The 20,423-nt window shown below is 36.8% G+C and overlaps 2 protein-coding genes across 18 annotated transcripts in view; both read right to left on the bottom strand.

The window, feature by feature from the left end:
* atp7a (ATPase copper transporting alpha) overlaps window positions 1-20,423 on the bottom strand; it is an 813,847-nt gene that overhangs the window by 56,609 nt on the left and 736,815 nt on the right. The gene's annotated exons all lie outside the window — the stretch shown is intronic.
* The window catches only part of enox2 (ecto-NOX disulfide-thiol exchanger 2), a 403,527-nt gene that overhangs the window by 327,191 nt on the left and 55,913 nt on the right, over window positions 1-20,423 (bottom strand). For 4 of the 16 annotated variants that reach the window (XR_012389699.1, XR_012389696.1, XM_073921806.1 and 1 more), the window contains exon 2: window positions 7,233-7,353. The exons of the other annotated variants lie outside the window; for them this stretch is intronic. The gene's annotated coding sequence lies outside the window, so the exon portion shown is untranslated. The remainder of the gene's footprint in view (window positions 1-7,232; window positions 7,354-20,423) is intronic. 16 annotated transcript variants of the gene reach the window in all.

Genomic DNA, 20,423 nt, shown 5'->3' with positions numbered 1-20,423 from the left:
TTCGCATCTAACTGCACCTTTTGGTACCCTTTTGCTGTGCTACGTACTCTTTGCAAAGGGTGCCCAAAAATTGGTATGGTACGGTTCGCTTTTAGGTACCTTTTGACAGTGGAAACGGCCGTAAAAACATACCGAGCCGAGCCAAACCGTACCACTCAAAGGAAACAGGCCAATATTAGCGTGTGGCTTTGGTGATTATAGCGATTAAGAATTACATGACAATTTTACTCTCTTTACAAACATACTGTGCTTTAAATATGTTTTAAACTTCAAATCACAAAGAGTTGAAAAAGATTTTTAAATCTCAGTTTCTTAGGAAAAAAAAAACACATTTATACATATTATTAAAGAAACATGGGGCCTGTCAATTAATCGGTGGGCGGGGAAAACCATACTCGAACGTCACTTTGCATTGGGCCTAAAAATCACTGGGATTTGCATCCTGTTTTAATGTTAGGAAATTTCTAAAAGGAGACTTGGGTTTATATCACCCCAATATGACACACAGTTTTGTCTAAACAGCTTACAACCGTTTTTTTTTTTTTTTTTTTTAATCATAGGTGCCATTTAATTGATATTTGTGATAAAATCAACACAATTTGGAAGCTAAAACGTTTCATATCAAAACTAACAAAGCACAGCTTCATAAAGGATGACAGACACAACAATTATTTTTTAACTCACACATCAGAAATACAGCAGCATATACATTATTAAATTAAAATTAAAGTTAATTGAAAACAATAAAATTGAAGAACTGGTTACAGTTCTTCAAAACCTTCCGCCAAAAATAAACGAATAAATTGACAGGCTACATTTTGATCCATCACTAGCCAAGACACTCTTCAAAACTGATTTTTTTATGCGACACTATCACACAGACAGAATTTATAGCATGATTCTGATCATCGCATTTGCTCCTGAGACTGGCTTTAAGGTGTAGCATCAGCGTGACACAGATGTAGACCTTCTCTGATGAACACGGTCTTATCAGACAACGTCAACCAACCGCCATCAGGAGATGAGGAGATTACAAATCAGCCCATCTAACACCATTCATCTCCAGCACGACAAGCAGCACAGCTCAAAACAACCTCAAGATCCAGAGCTAAAAATCGCCACCCGTGAAGAACAGCAAATCAACAGCTGAAATCATAAAAAAACATTCAACAATATAATGTTTAATGTTCTGAAGAAAATGGCTCTATTCAAACCTAACAAGGTAGTTAAGTATATGAGATGCAATTCTTTATATTGCATTGTTTAAAAAAAATTAAACAAAAACATTTGTGAATGATAGCACACTGACAAAAATGTTTTGCCTCTGGAGCAAATCATTATAATGATGAGCATTATTTTAACAGAATTGGTGCTCGGTTCTCCACTGCATTTGTTACCATAGGAAACAACCCGCGGCTTGGCCTCTGATGTGGAAGTGCCTCCAAAATGGCCTTTTTATCTGCAGTTATTATCCTCATATGTCACTGTCATAGAAACAACACAGCAGCGTGACAGAAAGGGCATGCGGCGTATCAGAATATTGTTTGGAGCGCCGATTATCACCTGCAATGTGCTCTCCAATTGTGTGGAAGGGAAGACATCTCTAGAGACTGTCCAGATCTCAATATCACAGCACTGAGCGGCACACGCATACGGTTCAGAGCTAATATTTACATACTTTGATTGTCAGTACTATAGTTTACATATAAATATACAAAGTGTACATTTAATTACATAATTATTTAATTATTGAAGAATAAATAAAGCAGCACATTTCACAATTTAATTAAATCAATTTAAATGAAGCACTATGAAAATATTTTAAACAAATAAAAAACAAACATGTTGATTTACTTAATGTATACACATACACTCACTTGCCACGTTTTTCAGGTACACTGTCCAATTGCTTGCTAATGCAAATTTCTAATCAGCTTATCACATGGCAGCAAGTCAATGCATTTAGTCATGTAGACATGTTCTAATTTGCTGTGGATCAAACATAGCATCACAATGGGGGGAAAAAAAGGGGATTTAAGTAACTTTGAACGTGGCATGGTTGTGCCAGACGGGCTGATCTAAGTATTTCAGAAACTGCTGATCTTCTGGAATTTTAATACACAACCATTTCTATAGTGTACAGAGAATGGTCTGAAAAAGAGAAAATATCCAGTGAGAGGCAGTTCTTTGGGCGCAGCTGATAGAAAGGCAACAGTAACTCAAATAACCACTCATTACAACCGAGGTATGCAGAAGAGCATCTCTGAATGCACAAAATGTCCAACCTTGAAACGGATGGGCTACAGCTGCAGAACACCACACCGGGTGCCAATCCTGTCAGGTAAGAACACGAAACTGAGGCTAGAATTCGCACAGGCTCATCAAAATTAGGCAATTAAAGATTGGAAAAATGTTGCTTGGTCTGATGAGTCTTGATTTCTGATGTGACATTTAGATGGTAGGGTCAGAATTTGGCGTCATCAACTTGAAAGCATGGATCCATCCTGCCTTGTATCAACAGTTCAGGCTGGTGGTGGTGGTGGTGTAATGGTGTGGGGGACATTTTCTTGGCACACTTTGAGCCCATTAGTACCAATTGAGCATCATGTCAACGCTACAGCCTACCTGAGTGTTGTTGGCGACCATGTCCATCCCTTTATGACCACAGTGTACCCATTCTCTGATGGCTACTTCCAGCAGGATAACATGCCATTTCATAAAGCGTGAATCATCTCAGACTGGTTTCTTGAACATGACAATGAGTTCACTGTACTCAACCAATAGAGCACCTTTGGGATGTGGTGGAATGGGAGATTTGCATCATGGATGTGCAGCCGACAAATCATCAGCAACTGCGTGATGCTATCATTTCAATAATAATCTTCGAAGAATACTTCCAGTGCCTTGTTGAATACATGCCGCGATGGATTAAGGCGGTTTTTATAGCAAAAGGGGGTCCAAACTGGTACTAGTAAACTATACAGTAAAGTGGCCAGTGAGTGTATGTGTTTGTGCACGCACATGTATGTACTGTATGATTGTAGAGACAGGCTGATACAAACAAAACTGCCAAACTGTAGAGACATCATCCACATCTGCCCAAACTGTGCCCAGGCAGAGATGGAGATAAAGGAGCACTTTCTCACCCGCTACACAAACTATCAGCACATCAGATTAACACTCTACCACAAACTTAGGAGCATTTACCCTCGATTCAATAAAAGACAGCTTCAATATTTATTGGGGGAAAATCAGATTGTATCCGTTTAAGCGGCAATAAATTAACGCCTGTCACAAAAAGAGGGAGAAGTATTACTACTACTACCATTTACTGTGTTTACTTTGTTTTATCATTATATGTGTATGTTGTTATTATGTAAACTTTATAAATGCTTTGGCAATACATTTATAACATTGGTCATACCAATAAAGCAATTATTAAATTCAACTGAATTGAAAGAGAGATAGAGATACCGACGCACGGACGGACGGACAGACAATGATAGATAGGTAGGTAGGTAGGTAGGTAGGTAGGTAGGTAGGTAGGTACTGTAGGCAGGCAGGCAGGCAGGCAGGCAGGCAGGCAGGCAGGCAGGCAGGCAGGCAGACAGACAGACAGACAGACAGACAGACAGACAGACAGACAGATAGACAGATAGACAGATAGATAGATAGATAGATAGATAGATAGATAGATAGATAGATAGATAGATAGATAGATAGATAGATAGATAGATAGATAGATAGATAGATAGATAGATTTTCTGAAGCATACCAATACCATAATATGTTATATAATGTTTCTGTTTCTGTAACCCTCACACTGCCAGTTTACTCAATTACAGTTTAGGTTGTTTTAGCAGAAAACAGAGTATTTCACTTCAACCATGAAGGCTGCCTCAAAGTATGCAGGCATGGTGAGACTGGTGGGTTAAACAATTTCTTTTTTCAACAGAACAAAGTGTACACTTTATACTTGAATGTCATTTATAACGATATAATTGAAGTGACACACTCAACACGAATAATGTCGAAAGTGTCACTCATATAAGTAGCCTGGAAAAGTCATGTCTAAATGGAGCAGCTGATATGAACTAGTGGTGTTCACTTTGGTGTGACGGTCAAGTCCATGTGATTTTCTGTAGGATGTCCCATTTATCGTTTGAAGGATATTCCAAATACCCCTCATCACATCACAGCAAAACTACTGCCTGCTTTTTAATTTATACATTCATACGTCACCATGAATGTGGACTGATAATGCAGCTTGAACCTTGCTGGGCTGGTGGCCATGTTGAGACCAGCAGCCAGGTTATGTATCATGTGTTTATTAGATACTAAACTAAAAATACAACCATCCATATAAACAGTTGTCAATAAAAACACAAGCAGTTAAAGACAATGAATATGAGCCAGCAAACCAAACAAACATACAAATCTTCAGGAGGCTGAAATGTTCGTTGTGCATCCAAGGTCCAGCCAACAACCATAAAATCAGCACCATTTGTGCTGTTAAATGGGTTTTGCTTTGTGTTTCTATTAAAAGAGCAAATATTAGCCATTTAACGTGACTACAAAACACAAATGAAGCGCCACATGAAAATAAAGCGCAATGGTGAAGAGGGAGATATTCTGCCTGCAGTAAAATGACGCTTGAGACAGAGCACTCATAAAAGATAATGGTATGAATGTAATGGGAGCGAAGCTAAATAAAACTAATTAGGATATTAGAACATGTTGAAGTGAATCAGGGTTGGAATAGCAATTAGGAGGGAGCAATGACCAATAGAACAAAGAATTGTATATATTTTACACAATTATACACATTGATGAGTCACAATTTCAAATCAGCCTGCCCAGGGCTACATTTACACAAATCCACAAAAGACTCTCCATCCACACTCATGTTTGTCAGGCATTTTCCAAAAGTTGCTGGAACATCTGAAAACCACTGCTAAACAAGTAACCATTCTGTACATACAAACTGACATTAATCTTTAACAGTTGCTATCAAACTGGAGAGCTGCCAAAACAACAATGGTGCAGCGGCCTGGAACTCTTTGTCATGTTCCTCAAAACAATCCGGAACATTTTTTAAAGTGTGATAGAGCATTTCTTGAGAGAGACCACTGCTACCACACTTCTGCCAAAGGGGATATACATGGTCTGCAATTATCTTTAGGTAGGAGGAGGTATGTTTCAAACAAACTTTCATTTGAATCCCAAGACACAAGCTTTCATGAAAAATAGTGAGCCAGAGCAGGGAACGTAGTGGTAGTATTTTGTACAAATAAAGAAACACCATTAAGATCATCCTACTTACTTGCTTAGACCAGGGGTTCCCTAACTTTTCAGCCTGTGACCCCCCCCAAAATAAAAATTCATGTGACTCATGACCCCCAATATCCTCTGAGTTGGTTATAAACATAAAAACATTGAACACAAATCAATAGGAACTACATAAACAAGCATATTGACAACACACAAAAAAAGGTGCAACAGCCTAAAGGCAAGGTTGCTGTTGGAAGTAGTGTTAGTGAGGCGAGCAGGGGAAGCTCAACCTGTGGTCTGCGTGAGTCCTAATGCCCCAGTAAAGTAAAGGAGACACTATAATGTCAGTGTGTGCCGTCTTTCGGATGAGACGTTTAACTGAGGTCCTGACTCTATGTGGTCATTAAAAATCCCATGAGACTTCTTGTAAAGAGCAGGGGTGTTAACCCTGTATATCCTGGCCAAATTCCACTAGCTCTTACAGGTCATGGCTTCCCAATCATCCCCATCAACTAAATTGGCTCAAACATCATCTCTCCTCTCCACCTATACTGTGGCTAGTGTGTGGTGAGCGCATTGGCTCACCCAAAGAGCTAATTTCCTGGACCATTTCTTGGTTACATTTGCACCATCACTAGCAGTTATTGGGATCCCCTGTAGGGCTGCATGACTAATCGAAAAAAGATTGCGATCTCGATTTGACCCTACACACAATCTTAATTCAGATTTTTTATGATTCAGCCAATTATATTTCAAGGTCAGAAGAGAAGCGTAAAGGCAGTTGCACATTGTCATCACATTTTTTTTTTATATACATTTTATATACGTCATTCATTTCTGTCTTAATGCAACAATGTATTCGCAGCCACGAAATTAAACATGAGCTGAGGCACTGTCTGTTTACAGGCATATGTCTTAAACATTAAAATCCAACATCAGAATTATGAATAGTTTTTGGTAGTATTTTGGTGTCATCACTTACTGTAAATTAACAGTCAGAACATATTTAAAGTTCAATCAATTCCACCATCGCAAGTCTATACAAAATTTAGCATTTTAACCATTGGTAGACCTACAGTACACAAAGGCCTAATAATATTATTGTTGTTTTACCACGTTTAAGAAATAGCAATAATAATAGCCTACTCATTAGGCATTATTTTACATCAACAAGATTGTGAGAATATCGTGATCTTGATTTGAAGCAAAAAAGTTTGTTGGTGTTTTTCTGATGGCATGTGTTTTCTTAACTTGCAGTGTGTTTGAGCTTTCCAGGCTTCCTTGTGATGGAAATACAGTAGAAGGATGATGTATACGTTATGTGACTGAAACAGCAACGATGAGGACTGAATCATCAAGCTTTTCCATCCAAAGATGCAAATTAAATGAATGCACAAAATTAAAATGTTGCATAAAACATTTCCACTGTTTTCATCCAATGAGTCAAAAAAATGACAGTCACTTCCTGATAAACTGGCACCAAATATAAGAAAAAAGGCACCGCCACATAAGTAACAACCTTATAAAAGCCATTTTAGGAAACATTAGCACCTTATGGTGAAGACCTAGCAAATCAATTATCTCCTGGGCAACCAAACTTGCCCGAGCATCTGTTCGACAAGACAGGATTAGAAAACTAATATGGAGGAACTGGAAACGTAATACTAATATATTACTAATATATATATAATATATCATCAAATATAAAAACAGAAAATTGCTACAGAACAAGAAGTCAGTGTGGGTTTTTTTCTTATATTATATTATATATCTCTTAAATTACTTGTGCCTTTGAAGACTATTTGGACATAAACACATCATTAATCTAATTAGTCATTCGCCAGTGTTTCACTGATATGTTTGGGAAAAAGCTATTGTCAAACATCATGTACAAATGCAAACTCACTGCATCTTCAGGGTCTCCAAATAAAAAAGTGGTATAATTTTAGAGGTCAGTTTACCTATCCATCCATGTATCCATTCATCTATCCATCCATGCATCCATCCATGCATCCATCCATCCATGCATGCATCCATCCATCCATCCATCCATCCATCCATCCGCCAATACTGCCAATAGGTCTGCCAATAGGATTTAGAATAAACATCATTCACAGAAAAAGATGCAGTCTTTAATGTCCTTGTTAGTGTCTGCTTTCCACTCTTTCCTAGTGCGGTTCTACTTTGTAGCACAAAAAAAAAAAAAAGAAAGAATATGGGCTAAAAATTTGGCTTAGAAAATGCCATTAATGTAGCTCTTACTATACCTCCATGAAAACAGTCCACTGTCTTGACATATTTGTGGCTTTCATGCTATTAAAGCATATACATTCAATTTGATTAGTTGATTAATTTGATAGTCGGCTCGCTCTCAATGGCTACTTATATCTCAATGCAGGTTTAAGAGTAAGACAATCAAGAGCAAGGTTGGAAATATTTTATTTTCTTTTAACGAAAACTGTACCAAATAGGTAATTTTTTAATAGTGCACCTAAAGGTATGAAAAACATTACAGTTGAAGATTATTAGCCCCCCTGAATATTGTGCATTTACCCTGTAAACTGTATATTTTCCCCTAATTTCTGGTTAATGGAAAGTTTAATGTTTAATGGATAATAATTTCTATTTTCTTATAATTGATTTCTAATATCTGTCATGATGACAGTACATAATATTTCTCTAGATATTTTTCAAGATATTAGTATTCAGATTAAAGTGAAATCTAAAGGCATAATTAGGTTAATTAGGCAAGTTAGGGTAATTAGACAAGTCAATGTATAACAATGATTTCTTAGGGGGGTTAATAATATTAACCTTAAAATGGTTCTTAAATTAAAAACAGCTTTTTTTCTGGCTAAAATAAAACTAAAAAAGACTTTCTTTAAAAGAAAAAAAAATATTCTAGGAAATACTGTGAAAAACAACTTGCATTGTTAAACATCATTTAGGAAATATTTTTTAAAAATTCAACTAAAAATAAATAAAAAATAAATAAATAAATAAATCACAGGAGGGATAATAATGTTGACTTTAACTGTATATATGTTTGTGCTGATAGCCTCATGGTCAGCGCTCTGACATGTACTGGGAATGCACTTCAGTTGGCCCAAGTTTGAGCCCCGACTCTCAAACCTTTACCAAAATCAATCCCCTCTCTCTTACATTGACTCTCACTTAATTTCACTTCCTGCCCAGTAACGTTCTTATCCTAGAAAAAATAAATCTTTAAAAAAACAGCATGTTTCCCATGTTTGTGACTTCCGACAGCTCAGGCATTTATGTGGCATCAGAATGAGGCACTGAAATTGGTTTTCTGAGTTTGTGCAGTACATTCTGGAACATAGGTTTCAGTACCCAACCCTAACCAAAGATATTTAGGAGATATTGAGGAGAGTAAAGCAGTATATAATCATAAGTGTGCGTTACCGAACTTTTTTTTTATGTATGCCCCTGTAAGAAAACATTGTAAATAATTATAAATCCGGAGAGTAATCAAATCCTTTGCAACAAACTTTGGTCAGAAGTTCACAGGACTCTGGTTGACACAGAACTACATCATAACTCATTACCAAATTATTTCAACCCTCCTCGACACCCACACGAGGGAACATGCACCGCTGTTCGACGCGTATCAATGTCAGCTCCCATTGAAAATGAATGACTTCCGGCTACTTTGATGCTCTCGCTGCTTTTTGTGTGAATGCACAGTAATATAATTTGGACAATTGTATTATGTAAAATAACACCATACACTATTTTTTTTGGACAAAAAAGCCCGGAATCAGACCCACACTTCTCATGCCAGAAATATCAGTTTGAATCCTTCTTGGAGAAAGGCAATTAGAAAGAGAGGAGTTACACATACACCACTTTTGGTTGGTACTAACCACGGTACAACAGAAACATGATCTAGCCATCACTCTTTGGATCTTGTCCATAAGATATTTTTGCTTCTTCCAACACATGAATTTCCTGTTCACTAGATGTCTGATATTTTATACCGTTGTAATGACATAGTCAAGTTATTTACTTTGTCAGTGGTAAAATCTTGGCTGATCAGTATACACAATTATTATATTAAATATAAATTATTTTTTTACATAAACCACTCTTAGAAAAGAGCAACAGTAAGATCTGCAGTTGTTAAGATGCCATATCTCATATCTGATTTTGTCAGTTGAATCTAAAAAGGTTTACGAAGTTTCATCTTAATTCAACTACAATACAACAGTGCTAAAAAGCACCAGCACTACCACTTTGGACGGTGAGTAGCTTCTGTATTAGCCTTTATCTTCCTTTGAACTGTGGTCAATTGAATCCAGTCTCCAGCCCTGTGGGACTCTACACATGTCAGTGACATCTGACTTCCTGAGTGATAGTGCTTGTGCTTTGACATGCTTCATCTAAAGGAACCGCCACATAAGAAACGGCTTTATAAAAGGTATTTTAGGAAACATTAGCACCTGATGGTGAGGATCTAGCAAATCAATTATCTCCTGGGCAACCAAACTTGCCCGAGCATCTGTTCGACAAGACAGGATTGAAAAAAACCACAACAACAACAACAACATGGAGAAACTGGAAATGTAGAGACTAGCTGAGAACAATAATCAGGCAATTATTTGGTTTGGCAGATAACTAATAAACTGTTGACAATAAAATACTATTTATTGCAATTTATTAAACGAATAAAAAATACAATTAAATCAGCAGTTATGAGAAATTTTATTTAGAAATCTAAATTAAATACTGGATTAAATACTTCTACCCATGGTTTCCGTTACATTCATTCTCCCATGGCGGGCGCCACACCAAAATTCATCCTGCCACGGATACATTACAGCTTCTCCTTCAAATCATTCAGTCGTTGTTGTTTTTAGTAGCGGGTTATAATCACACCAAAACGCATTAAAAGGTAAGTGAATTAAAACAGCGTAAACTTTTCTGTAATCGCAGTAGTGCTGTGCGTTATTTGTTTAACCTTTAGGCTTACATGCTGACTGACTGCAGGTGTCTGATGTGTGAATCCAGCAAAAACGGAGTAGCTTTCAGTTAAGATGAACACAGCTTTCATAATTATACTTTAAAGATAAAGGTCTATGGCTCTGCATACAATGCCTTTATATTGCTGGAGTTTATAGCCACTTTAATTTACTTCAGGACACATTAATGCCGCTCTGTAGATCTATTGGAGACATTCATAAATATTCCAAATCTAATAAATGCTGAAACATGTTATATAAACACACTAAATTGCGCTTCAGCAGCATTTATTTGAGAGCGTCAAGAAAATCTTCACTTAAGCAGCATATATTTGAGGACATATAGCTTATTACCACTATTAAAATTAATTATTAGTATTAATTTTAGCCAATATTTATTTATTTAACAATTTATTTATTTAATAATTTATTATTATTGTTATTATTAGTAGTAGTATTATCATTATTATATTATTATTATTACTACTACTACTACTACTACTACTACTACTACTACTACTACAAGTAATTGTACTAATACCAGTAGTAGTAGTAGTAATAATAATAATAATAATAATAATAATAATAATAATAATAATAATAATAACAATAATAATTAATATTAATGATAAAAAATATTAATTATACATAATATTTAATAATAAATAATGATTAAACAAGTATATCGTCTGCTAGTGTGGGCACAAATTTTGTAATAATTATCTTTAGATATGGAGAGATGGCACTAAAAATGTCCAGCTTCCTCTGGATATGAAGTGAATACCCAGGCAGAAGGCCAAAGGTGCTTTATTTAACAGCCGTGGACACATGTTGGATAGGAAAATGTGTGGACATGGAGAAATCATTCACAGCTGTCTCAGATGGCTCATCTACAGATTTTGGCAGCTTGGGAACCCTGGCAACAATTTAATAGCAACAAAGACAATAAATACATCTAAATCCAAACTGGACAAGAAAACAAACTTTAAAAGCGCACACAATAAAGTTCAGCATTGAGTAAATCAATCAAGTACATCTTCAAATCCTGAACTTTAATAGTGTCAGAAAATAAATAAATAATTAATCACTCAAAATGGTACTAAACCTCTAGATTACGATTGCTACTATAGGCAGTGACAAATGAATGCTTAGTATGTAGGTGGTCTAATTCAGAGACAAATTCCAGGCATGTTTAAATTCTCACCCCTGACCGGTTTCCTGCCACCTCTGTATTTTGTTCTTTCTCCACCGTTTACCCCATAGCCGTCCTTCCTGTGTCTTCAGAGAGACGAGCGTTTGCTTGAATCTCGGCATTAATAATTCATTGTTTTCAGCGGACACAATGAATACCAATTCCTTCATATTGTAAGGCACCATCATCAAGGCTGATTGCAGCTCCTAAGGTCATTAACTTCATCCTGGGTGACGTGCCTACGAATGTAAATGACCGACGAAGGCTGCTGACATTGAGGTTAGGCTTCAACCTGTTAGTCGCTCCATCTAAACCTCTGCTGGCCAGATGAGGGGCAGAGGGAAATTACATTGCTCGCTTCTTCCGTTTATTATTCGCTTTGCTCCTTCTCTCTGTGAAAAACATGAATTATGGCTTTCGCCCCAGTAAAAGGGAAACGTTCACGATGTGCATTCACGATGCCCCCGTTCCACGCGTGGTGCCATGGCAACGGTGAACACTGAAATTATTACCTGAAATAGCGGTGCAATAAATGAAATCAAATATTCCCCGATGGCCTCGGTGTCTCGGGCGTAACAATAACATTTCTAAAAGATGTAAGTTTGCCTGAAATCTGAAGCTTTTTGCAGGTTAAATACCGCTAGAACAATAACCTGCATGGCAATTTATATCCCTCCAACTGTGCGGACGTTCCCTGTGGAATCAGAAGCCAGACAGCAGGTGCTACAAGCTGCCTAACTTTAGGAAGGTCACAGAAACAGCTTGGGCATGCTTTGAAAATGTGTTCACAGAGTAAACTTTAAACATGATGCATATCCTGTCCGCAAGTAAATTGGCTTTTTTTTTTATAACCAGCCACTTTGTTAGGTGCACCCTGCTAGTACGGAGTTGGAGCCCTTTTTTTATTTAGAACTCCCTTAATTTCTTTTGTCTGGATTCAACAAGGTGCTGGAAACAGTCCAAAGAGATTTTGGTGTCATTTGGTCACAATAGTACCATGCAGTTGCTTCAAATCTCTCCAATAATGCCACATCCCCAAGATACTCCTATAAAAATCCTGTTCACATCTGGTATTAAGATTAATTTTTCGTCACTCTGATGATTCCAATCACAATATGACAAAGGAGGCATTACCTTTTATTTAAATGTCTCTTTAGTCCACTTCTCTGACAAGGGAATAAAAAAAGCGTCACATTAAAAGTACCAGATCAATTAAAAATGCTTTATGAATAGACTACTTTATGCACTGAAATTATAGGTGATTGATTTCTTTTACTCCTGATCAACACCCTATTCTGCTTTACAGTTATAACATGCACTGTTGAAGGTAAAATAATTACCTCTCATGTGAAACTTATATTCTTATATAACTCAAGTTATGGTATATGGTATGCAGAAGGACTTTACATTTTTCAGTAACCTGGGTCAAGCGCTTTTGGTGAACTGTATGCAGTTACAGCATTGCAGTGTTTAAGGTCTGTTTTTTTGGAAAAAAAAAAAAAAACTCAACGATCTTCACTGCCTGATTGATATATGATATAAAGTGGGTCTCAGAATGTACAAGAAGCACTGCATTAAATAACTTTTTTCCATGACATGTCTTTAAAACAGAAACATTTATTTTACCCCGGTATATTCAGTGAAGCTTCTGCGCTAGCTAAGCCTGACGGGCGCATGCAGGCAAACGGCTTTTCATCTCATTTTAGGCTTGAACAACTAAATGAACGCCAGAGTCTATTTAGCTGATTATAAAAATGGAACCTTAAAAAACTGAAAAAGGTCACATTAACCATTTACAAGAAGTGTTCAGTATGGGAAGAAACACTAGCTGTGTATATAACCCATTTAATGGATTAAAGAAATTCTCACAGTATTTCCTAATATTTTTCTCAAGAAATCTTCATTTTCTTTTAGTTTGGTTGAAAAAAAAATGTTTTTCATATATATATATATATATATATATATATATATATATATATATATATATATATATATATATATATATATATATATATATATATAACATATACAATATTATAGGTCAACGTCAAGATTTTGATTATTGTTTTTAGACTGGCTATAGAAATCTTTTAATTAATTAAATTTCATAGGAGGGTTAATAAGTTTGTAGTCAAAGTCACTTAATTCCCTTTTTTCCTCCTCAAATATTGTCAAATATTGCCAGACGGCCTGGTTGTCTAAGGCGTAAAAATAACACAACTAAAAATGTACATTTGTTGGAAATCTTAAGCTTTTTGCATGTTAAATACTGCTAGAACAATAACCTCCTTAGCAAGTATTATCAGAGCATATCATTATGGAGCCAGATAAGACTCCAATATAACACATTTACAAAATATAATTCGTACATCCACAACACAAGTCACATTTACAAAATCCAATTTGTCAAAAATGCACAAATCCAATTAGTAAATTCAAAACATGATTCAAAAATACACAAATCCATTAAGTAAATCCAAAACACCACTCACAAATACACAAATCCAATTCGTAATCTCAAAACACGAATCAAAACTGCACAAATCTATTTAGTAAATCCAAAACACCACTTACAAATTCACAAATCCAATTAGTAAAATCAAAACACGATTCAAAAATGCACAAAACCAATTAGTAAATTTAAAACATTCATTCATTCATTTTCTTTTCGTCTTAGTCCCTTAGTAATCTGGGGTAGCCACAGCAGAATGAACTGCCAACTTATCCAGCATAAGTTTTCTGCAGCAGATGCTTTTCCAGCTGCAACCCATCACTGGGAAACATCCACACACACTTATTCACACACATACACTACATACAATTTAGCTTACCCAATTAATCTATACCACGTCTTCGGACTTGTGGGGGAAACCGGAGCACGTGGAAGAAAACCCACGTAAACACGGGGAGAACATGCAAACTCCACACAGAAACGCCAACTGACCCAGCCAAGGCTTGAACCATCTACCTTCTTGCTGTGAGGCAAACGTGCTACCCACTGCACTACCGTGCAGCCCTAAATTCAAAACACGATTCATAAATACAAAAATCCAATTTGTAACATCAAAACACTTTACAAAAAAACTCAATTCGTAAAGTTCAAAACAATTTTTTTAACAACTTGTACTTTTATAATTTTACAAATTGTGTGTTGTATTTTTAAATTGTGTTTTGACTTTACAAATTGGACTTTGAAAATGTGAATTGTGGTGAGCATGTATAAGTTTTATTTCACGAATGTATAATTTTTGAGACTGATCTGGCTCTATATATCATGAGATAAGTTATATCATGGCAATCTAAAATCAGAGCAGAATTTAAGACTTCCTAGACTTTTCAGTTTTCCATTATGCAATTTTACCAAACCATTGCGAATTGTAGTTTTTCTGTTCTTATCTGAAAGGAATGGCATCAGTGTGGTGTTCTGCTGGTGTAGCGCATCTGCTTCAAGGTTAGACGTGTTCACACCTTAGATGTAAAAGTGATTATTTGAGTTACTGTTGTCAGCTCGCACCAGAATTTTTTATTTCTAAATTAAATACTGGATTAAATACTTCCACCCATGGTTTCCGCTACTTTTTCCTTATTTGAATGGTCTGTTTGAACTTCAGCAGATTATCTTGACTACATCTACATGCTTACATGAACAAAGTTGCTGCCATGTGATTAGCGTAAACCAGCACTTGAAAAGGTGTACTTAGTAAAGTGGCTAGTAAGTGTATATGGATTATTCTGCTCGGATCAATGTGGATTGGTTTACACCAAGTGAATCTATTGTCTGATTCTGAGATGGAACGATAGGTCAGGTATTTGCCGCAGACACAATGAAGAGCCCTTTATTTTGCTGAGGAGACCCCTAACACATTGGACATGGCACTGAGCACACCGCTGATCTCTGTCTGATCCAATTGACTGTTGGGTTTCAACCCCCTGCATCACCAAGGGCCATTAAGTGGCCTGCTGAAGAAAAATGGCTCTGCTGGTCCCAGGGTAGTGCAATCGGATCAGCAATTTCTACCCACTATTGTCCCATAACGCTGTGACTAAGTTAATTTCCTGTGGGAAAAAAAAACAGTCAAGTGAAAAATAAGCAATAAATAAAAAACAAAAAATGAAAGCAGTCCCGCTAGATGCACAAGCCGGTACTGTCAGCTTTTGTCATGCATTATTGGTATTAAAAAGAAAGAAAGAAAGAAAGAAAGAAAGAAAGAAAGAAAGAAAGAAAGAAAGAAAGAAAGAAAGAAAGAAAGAAAGAAAGAAAGAAAGAAAGAAAGAAAGAAAGAAAGAAAGAAAGAAAAAAAGAAAGAAATATACCGTAAACCAAACAAAGTTCCGCAGGACAGTACAACAAAGGTTATAGATTAGTGGATGAATTAGCATCTACTGCTGAAACACTGGAACTCTGGAATTAATCACAACCAAAGAAAGCACAGCCATTTTTTATGTTGAGTCTGATGCTGTTTATTGATTACAAATGACATCTCTGCTTTGATATTTTTTTTCCTAAATTATTAAGTTATTTATGGCTTTGCAAAACAAACTAAAAATATATATATATTTCCTGTTTTGTTTATGAATAAAAAGTTTTTTTTTTTTTTTAATAATGCATGAATGATCTCCCAAATTCTGACCAAAGCAGAATAAAACATATCAAGTCAAAACACAGCATTATTAAATTACTTTTGTGTAACGTATTACTATTTCTAGACTTTTCCAAACACCCTAAATCATCCATGGTGATTGACCTGCACAATTTTAAATAAAAAAGCATCTACCCCATCTTTATAAATATAATATTTGGATCTTCCTTTACTTAAAAGCCAAGACAACAGATCAACACAAGATCAACAGACAAAGACACTAGATCTTCCAACTGCGCTCTGGAGAACTCTTAAACAAGACTCGTCTGCTGATGGATAAAATTGCCTCATATCTTATAAAAATGTGCCCAATCCCCTGCAGACCAAAAGCGGAGACTGATAACGAGATCTGAACAGTGAGGAAAAAAATGATTGGGAACTGAAGAAATCCCCCGTCTTTTCAAGCATCTGTACATTATTCCTGCTCACACCTCGGTATAATAAAATAATACCTCTCTTTTTATTCATGAAGACAGTCTGGCTGACCCAGATATTTTCCGGATGTCTGTGCCTTAAGGGGACTGTCATGCTTGGCCTAACACAGAGCCAAATCACTGTCCAAGATGCGAAAAGCACAACCGTTCCAAAAAATTGCTGTCAAACACATAACAAAACAGTTACATTTAAGTGAAACCAACCCCGCAGATATGGACTCTCACTTTCTTCAGGGGACTGAAATAAAGCCTCCAATCGCATTACCAATGTAACGGCAATAAACTATTCATCAGACAGGATCCATTAGCATAACTGGGCGAAAACAGGAAGCTGCAAAAATACAAACACCTCAGCTTGCTCCCAGTGTCCTGTATAAGCTGTAGGCTGTCAGGAATGGCAGTGTTTGGGCACCTTATCTTGCTGAGGAACGTGCTCCACTGTACTGTCTTTATTGGCAGGATGATGGAGAGAGGGCCTGCCTCCCAAGATAAACAACTCCTCTGTAGTCTGTGATGCTCTCCTGGACCTCGCTTTGCTGCTGGCATCGCACAGGCAGCTTCCACTGTGATTAGCAGCCAATGCGCTGCTGGGAAGGGCCGGCCACCCTCATTCAGAAACACTGGCACAGTGAGTGGGTGGAGACTCTGGCACAGATGAAGATGCTCAATGCTGCTCAATCAACAGTTCTCAAGTCAAAATGAAAGACTGCTGCTATGTTGTTGTTTACACAACAGGAAATGTTAAATAAGTCACATTTTAATTTCTTTCTCTTATGATCAAAATGTAATAGCTTGTCTACACTTTACTTTTATTAGTAGGGCTGAGTAATATGAGACACATCTACACTTACACTACAACATAAGTCATCTAATATCCTGATAACATCACATCACAATATAGTAGCATTTCTGTAAAATCAATCAATCAATTATATATATATACATACTAGTAACGGGTTAGGCCCCCTTTTGCCTTCAGAAACTGCCTTAATTTTTTTTTGGCAAAGATTCAACAAGGTACTACAAATATACCTTGAAGATTTTGGTCTATATAGACATAATAGCATCACAAATTTGTCGGCTGCACATCCATGATGCAAAACTCCCATTCCACTACATCCCACAGGTGCTCTATTGGTTTGAGTTCTGGTTACTATGGAGGCCATTTAAGTACAGTGAACTCATTGTCAACAAACCAGTCTGAGATGATTTGTGTTTTCTGACATGTGGTGCGTTATCCTGCTGGAAGTAGCCTTCAGAGGATGGGTACACTGTGGTCATAAAGGGAAAGACATGGTTAGCAACAATACTCAGGTAGACTGTGGCATGGACAATTGGTACTAATGGGCCTAAAGTGTGCCAAAAAATATCTCCCACACCATTACACCATCACCAGCAGCCTGATCCATTGATACAAGGCAAGATGGATCCATGCTTTCATGTTGTTGATGGCCAATTCTGACCCTACAGACCCCTCAGTTGTAAGGAATAGTTTTTGAGTTAGTGTTACCTTTCTTTCAACTCGAACCAGCCTGGCCATTCTCCTCTGACATCAACAAGGCATTTGTGCACACAGAACTGCCTCTCACTGGATATTTTCTCTGTAAACCCTATGGTTGTGTGTGAAAATCCCAGTAGATCAGCAGTTTCTGAAATACTCAGACCAACCAGTCTGCCACCAACAACCATGCCATGTTCAAAGTCACGTAAATCGCCTTTCTGCCATAAGATTGGTTGATTAGAAATTTGCGTTAAAGAAAAGTTAGACACCGGTACAAGTGGCTGGTGAGTTTATTACTTGCTTATTGTAAGGCGACCTTGGGTGTCTAGAAAGGTGCCATTTTCAAATCAAATAAATTTTTATTATTTATATAATAATTATTAAATAAAAAACATTTAATAAAAAAAAATATATAAAAAATATATAAGCAAGCTCCAAGAAAACTTTTGTGTGGCAAAAAGAGAAAATAAACTTTAAAAACGAGTTCGTTACCCAATGCCTTCTCTTCCTTGTAAAATCCAGATGCGTTTACAATGTGCAGAATTATGTATTTCCATGAGTCAGCAGCACAACACACAAACGTAGTATTGCCCATTGTAATGCCACATTCTAATGCTATATATTTTTTCCAACATTCTTTAGAACATCTTTAATTCATACAGAACCATTTGAGTATGAGTAAATCGCAAGAAAATTTAAACTTTCAGTGAACTATCACTTTAATTTTTAATAGAAAATAGAAAATAGGCTTATTTTTTACTAGCCTCCACTATCACTGGGAAGAAAAGAAAAAAAAATACATTTCTTTTAGAGCCTCCTGATTTACCCAGAAATGCGTTTTAAAGGTAAAACGAGTTGCAGATGTTGTTTGTGTCTTCAATGAGCGTGCGGCATCTTTGAACAGTTGCTTTGCTGCTCAAAACCATCCGTGGACTGTGCTCCAATTTTGTCATTCACACATCTGTTAAATCAATAGTAACAACTTTAAAGTGAGACTCAGGTAGACAACAGGCATGCCAATTAATTAACGGTGACTACACCAACTGAGAGTTAGCACAGACAAACTGACAACTCATCAGTAGCCACTAAACTGTATCAGCGAACAACCAATTATCACATTTGGATTTAGAAGGCTTACAAGTTTGAAATGCAGGTGTGGTGTATTCTTAGACTGGTTCTGTACAAATGAATGGGTCTGGACTAGTCGGAAAGGTCTGAATAATTTAGCAAAAACCTCAAATACCCTGATGCACAGTCATGGACTAATGTATGTTGGTGAAAACGGTAGACTAAAACATGGGAATAGCATCAGACTGAATAATGGCTTCCAAAGTAACTCCGTAGAGTAAGTTAAGAACCCAGTGTGTATTTTTCAAAAACACAGCCAGCAAGCAAGAATGGCCCCCTTCCTGTGGACTACTTTCCCCAGCTTTTGCTGGAGTCACAGAGACTCCCGGCAACCTCTGCAGCGCAGCAGGATAAGTGAGCTGAGTTTGCAGATTAGACCACCTGCCTCAACAATCCTGCCATCCTATTTATACCCCTGACAATAAATTACTGCTGGCGAGCAGGAGACTGGGCTCCAAAAAAGGGGCCGCTGCTACGTATGAGCCGTGAGAAAAAAAGATAAGCATTAATGGACGCGGCGGTGACCTTATTCTTTATTTCACTGTAAATGAGGAATCAGGTTTCGTCGCAGCAGATATATGTGCCAGGCGCCTTTAGCTAGAAGTGCAGTTAGACTAAGATCTGCTGTGGGCTGTAAACAAACAAGAAACGAATTCTGGTGGGCTGACGTCTTTTCATCGAGTTTGGCTTTGTGCACGCAAATGAAATCTTTTCTTGCGTTCTGTTGTTGAAACAGCAAACAGTCTGACGAAGAGACAGCACTGACAGGTAGGGCTGGAAACAAGATGTGCTGTTTCAAAGCTGTCGTTTTACTTCAGGACCAGGAATTGTAACTGAATATCAAATGACGAGCCAAAAAAAAAAAGAAAAAAGAAAAAGAGAAATGTATTTGTATATGGATAAATACTAATATATTACTCTACTGATAATAGAAAGGCTTGAATTTATAAACATGTCTCATAAATGACAATGACTGATACTGGATTTTGATTTGTTTGTGCTCTTTCTGTTTTTTTACATTTGTACAATAAAGAGAAACACATGAAACCCCAGCATACAGTCATAAATACAGAGTGAGCCGCATAATGTATAAATGTCAATAAATCTTTGGATGAAAAAATGTAAATTAGTGCTACACTTTATCAATTCATGGTATTGATTAGAATCTGCAAGCATTATAATGCAAATACACTTTAAATATGAAGCTTGCACGTTCTCAGTGTTGCAGTTTTTTTCACAACACAAAGCATGTGTGGCGTCTGCAGTGTCTATGTA

Source organism: Danio rerio, chromosome 14 (genome assembly GCF_049306965.1).
Source record: "Danio rerio strain Tuebingen ecotype United States chromosome 14, GRCz12tu, whole genome shotgun sequence".
Classification (NCBI taxonomy): domain Eukaryota; kingdom Metazoa; phylum Chordata; class Actinopteri; order Cypriniformes; family Danionidae; genus Danio; species Danio rerio.
The sequence above is the reverse complement of the archived record's forward strand: the minus strand, read 5'-3'. Positions and strand labels throughout refer to the sequence as shown.